Here is a 5,218-nt window from a genome sequence, read left to right as displayed (position 1 = left end):
GATTACTAATCATCATCATGATGGTCAAGCCTCTTACCAAAAACAAGCCTTTGGTCTCTACGTTTTACCATGTTGAGGCTCAGGGTAGATCATACATGCTAAAAAAAAACTGGTATTTTTCTAATTTATTTTTTCTCCCAGTGCTTTAAGCACAATGATTGTCTCCCAGTAATGAGGAAGGTAGGAAAGAAACAAGAGAAGGAGCAGAAGGAGACACACAGCATATTATCAGAAGAAACCTAAAGCCTGCAGACAGAAGAATTATTAATTTGGGCCTGATTGTGTTGCTACAAACTCTCTGTCAAAGAGTTCTACCATCCTTCCCACACCTTACCAGTCTCATGTCAGTTGTCAGTATCAAGCCAGATGCCCCTACTTGAATAACAGACAAGATCCTTTTTTAGCAGAAACCCCATTGAGTAAGCAGTCATTCCACCTCTTCTTTTCCAATAATGAATAGTGAGTCATTGAGAACTTCACCTGCATTCTTGTGCACACAAACACACACACACACACACACACACACACACACAAATTATTTTTCAAGCCTTCAGATTCTGCAACACAATGCTGGATCTGGTTACTTGGGACATTATCTTGACATCTACAAGAAAAACCTTTGACTTCTGCTCCTGCACATTCCAGAATTTTCTGTGCAGTGTTTCACTTTCCCCTTCCAAGATGCTATCCAAGAGAAAAAAAGCTAAAGTGAGATTCAAAGCCTTGCCACTGTCATCCTCTCTGTATCTGAGTAGTCTGCCTTTGTCCCATACATCCTGAGTTTTCCCCAGGCAGGTATCACCTGGTGACAAATAGAGGATCAAAGACAGAGGAGAGACTGTTGACAGGCATCAGAATTCTCTGCTCTGCTGGCCAACATTTAAGGCTCAGTATAAGACACTCTATTAAAACAAAGAGTCCTGCTGCTCCACAGTCACACACAAGGCTGGATAGAGTCCATTTTAAAATTTTACCATGAGCCAGGATCTCACTAAATTATTCAGGCTGACCCTGAACTTACAATCCACCAGCATTGGTCCCCTGAATCACTTGATTAATAGGCATGGACCACTTTACCCAGCCATGACCTTCTGGAGAGAGCTAATTTTTAGAGATAGTCAGCCATCTTCCCATGTTGTTCATGTGAAAATTAACTAATATAATTTTCATACTACCAATATCCTTCCTATTATGCTCCCAGCATCCAAAGTCAGTTTTTGTCTGACCAAATCATGGCATGTTCAGTTACCAGAATAACAGAGATGGCTCATGCCCCCTAAAGTTCACTGAAATTATAATAACATAATAACCCTAAATCCACTTATGCTGTATCATCTTTTCTTCCTGCATGAATAGAAGAAAGTCTCTTTTACATGGTCTCTATCACTTCCCACACCCTCATCTCCTGACCAACCCTGGAGCTTCCCAAATGGTTCTTCACTACTGTTTATAGAAAACTCTAACTCTCTGTGACAGTGCATGTGTTCATTTGCATCTCCTATATATGATTAAAACAAACCCTAAACACTATTATGACAATGGGAAATCTATAAATCTCCTCAAAAGGGCCAGAGCAACTCCATCTGTAACCTGTGCCACTTGGACTTGGTCATGAGGAGACACCGAAGCCCCTCCTTTCTGTTATGCCTTTCCCATCTTAGTGCTGGGGAACACAAAAGTCTTCCAGAGGTGGGAGGAAAGGAAGGGCTCTACACCTGGAATGTGGAAATTGTGCAGGCACTGTTCCTGTTGCATGCAGTCTCTTCCACCATTGTTGTAAACGTGGGTTGCAGAAGTGGTACATTAGCAGATAAAGTCCACAATAGTCCAGAGTAGAGATAGGCTTGGATTCAAATTCGAGATATCTTCCAATCTTCTTATTTACCTTCCTTATAAACACTTTAAAGCATCAACAACAACAACAAAAAAAACGCTGGCCATGTATTCTGGGTGTTCATTAAAACCAGAGTATACTTTTCAGGAGAAGAAAATATTGACTCTACTTTTCTCTTCGAGATTGGTATTATTAAGGCCTATGACCATACCCCTGCCACTACCAGAACTTCAGGCTGTGGGCAAATAGTTAGCCTGTCCTTTATGAGGAGGAGGACCTGCACCATTTTCAATAAATTTCCTGCTACAGTACTATAGTAGTACTGTAGTCAAAGACCCTGGCTTCATATCACTTTCTGGAATCTTCAGTAAAACCTGCCTGAGCATAGGGTCACTTCAGGGACTCTGATGGGAGCAACCAAGAGAAGCCCCCAGCCACCTGCAGAGCGCCTCCACTGGCAAAAAAAAAAAAAGAAAACAAAAATCACACTCGCCATCTAGCAGTCTTATCGGGCAACTGTGGGAATCTGCACATCATGATCCAGAATCTTTATTAAGAAAACCATGGTCCATCCAATCAGAGTTACAGTGAAGTAACATGGCCTTTATAGATTTTTAATTTTTTTAAATTTTTTTTTTAGTTTGAGGTGGATGTAATTTTATAAAATTTTATTTTTATGTGGTGCTGAGGATCAAACCCATGCCTCATGCATGCTATGAGAACACCCTTCCACTGAGTCACAAATCCAGCCCCCTTTAGAGTTTTTAAACAAGAGATTAGGTTATTGCTTTAATCTCTGGAAAAGAAGTAAAGGTTAAAATGTTTACAGGGATTGACTTTTAGCTGTGGGTGCTGTGTTTGAAGGTCTTAATGAGGTCACTGCAACATGATTCCCTAAACATTTCAGCAGGAGAGATCCATGCACCCAGCCCCTTGGATCTCAGGGTCTGTCCATCAGGGCTGAAATTAGACAATTTTGGATGCAGGTCATTACGGTGTAAATTAGTGATGTCATAATAACTTTTTTTTTTGTAAAATGGTGAAAAAAATGCTCTTGGAAGAGAGACCAAATCAGGACACACATTATAAGCCCCAACCATGGAACTGAATGGATCATACAAATTAAGATTTGTGAGCCACCCTGAGTCTCATATAATAAAGCTGAGCTGCAACCTGAGAATCCACATTTCTATCCAGTTCTCTGGTAAAACTTATGTGTGTCTGGGGGTGCAGTCTTTGGGACATTGGATCAACAACAGCATGGTTTAGGCTAAACTACTTCTTGCTAAATGATAGGGGACAGATGTGAGTGGTGAGAGCATGAGGTTCAGGGAATAATTCTATAAAGTGGGGGTCACTGTGCTCACCCCCACATGCTTTTCTCTTCATGAAGAAATTAACCTGTAAACCTGCCTGCCTTAAGTGGACAGGATATATCACATTTCTCAGTAAACTGTCTGTTATCTGCAGGAGAAAACCAGATATAAAATAAATGTCCATAAGAGGAAGGCATTTTACACTTGAGAAAGGAACTTTTGTGACTCTTTCCACATACCAGATTCTGAAACACATAGAAATAAAAATATTTTTCCTAGCTCTAAAATCTGCAAGAATTTATGGTTAAGAATCCAATTAGAATCAGTTGCATTGGCCAAGGTGACATAAAGTTATCATAGCAGTGGGGACTTGACACTTGGATGTCATCCAGCTGTCAGTTCAAAGTCAAGTAGTAGGCCTGTGTGGGACTCTTTGGAAACATCTCTGGGTTACCCAACAAAAGTAAATTGCATAAAAGAAACACTGTCTCTCTCCCCTCTCAGAGGACCCATTATCTACTATGAGAGTGTCCCCTTTCCTTGTTTATCTATTCAACAAACTCACGCCTGTTTTTCTGAGTGAAATGTCTTAAATCATTCTGACTTAGTTAAAAGAATTAGAGTTTAAAATGGGGCCTTCTTACTTTCTCAGTTTATTTGAAGTCACCAACCTTGTATTATTAAACATTTACAAAGTTCTCATGATATACATTAAGCTTGCTCCAGCTACATTTTCAAGTTTTACAAAATTGTAGTCTCCAGCTCTTTCAGGCAAAGCCAAAAGATAGAGCTAAGATCAGCTAAGATAAAGCTAAATGGTGTGACTGTCTTTTTCCTCACACTCTTGTGGTTAGGACCACCAGGAGATAAGGTTGAGCCCAGTACCTGTGCAGCAAAAACCTTTGGTTCCCACTTCTGCATACAAAATACCAATGAGGTTAGGATGGTCATCATCCACAGTATGTGAGTCCAGGGATGAAATGTTTTCACAAGATACATGCACATTTTCATCACTTTCAAATAAAGATTTGCATGTGAGGTGTTTTATGCTAGAAACACACCCAAACAATGGTAAGCATGTGCACTGAACAACCAGAAGAATTTCATCAGAGGATCAGTTCCATCCTGTATCTCCAGCATAAGGGGCTCTGGTAAATGCTTGGTTTAATAAACCACTCTTAGTTTAGAAATAAGCAATAATCTGATACCCACCCACAAATTCTGTTCAGCCTATTCAAACCACTAGTACATGTAGCCAATCAGAAGTTATCCCTGCTCAAGGGAACCTCAAGAAAGTGGAATCTATAATCTGGCTATTCCTGTTCTACTCAATCAAGGAATGTATCTTAGTTGATATGGTTTTTAATATTCATTGCAGAACTAGTAATAAAAAAAATTTGCCTGAAGCTAGAAACAAATTATTGGTTATAAGTTTATGCCACTTATTGTATATCAGTAAAATAAACAACAAAACAAAAAAACCCAACAATTTCAGAGTTAGTTCATTCACTGAGAAACATCCAGCCTTATTTTGTATTTTATTTAGAGACAGAGTTGCTTAATACAATGTTATTGCTGAGGCTGGTTTTGAACTCAGGATGCTCCTTCCTCAACCTCCAGAGCCACTCATATTACAGGCATGTGCTGCTGCACCGGGCCCCAAATTCGTTTTCTTTTAAAAATAAAATATCTGTGGGTAGTTCTGACTGAGACACAGGTGACTTCAGGAATTGGTGTCTTTTTATCTCTCACTTCCCATTTTATTTTCTGGCCTCGCCTGAAGCCATAGTTGGCAATAAGCTTTCCATGCTCACTTTCTAGTTATTTGTGGCCCTCTGAAAGACTATGTCCAGACCAGCTCAAACCAACTTTGCAGGTTAAGAGCCTCTTGGTCAGAGGGGTTCACGCTATGACTTCCTGGTCTGGGTAACCATTCTGACTCACCTCACATGGAGTGGAAAGCAGAAGGGGATTCCCTGGAAAAAACACAACAACTTCTGGAAGAAGAGAAAACAGACACTGAAGACAAATAAGACATCAGACTCCCTTCTGGTCTCCAGGGAAGCCA

The sequence above is a fragment of the Callospermophilus lateralis genome, unplaced genomic scaffold (assembly GCF_048772815.1).
Source record: "Callospermophilus lateralis isolate mCalLat2 unplaced genomic scaffold, mCalLat2.hap1 Scaffold_121, whole genome shotgun sequence".
NCBI classification, from domain to species: domain Eukaryota; kingdom Metazoa; phylum Chordata; class Mammalia; order Rodentia; family Sciuridae; genus Callospermophilus; species Callospermophilus lateralis.
Note: the sequence above shows the minus strand (reverse complement) of the source record.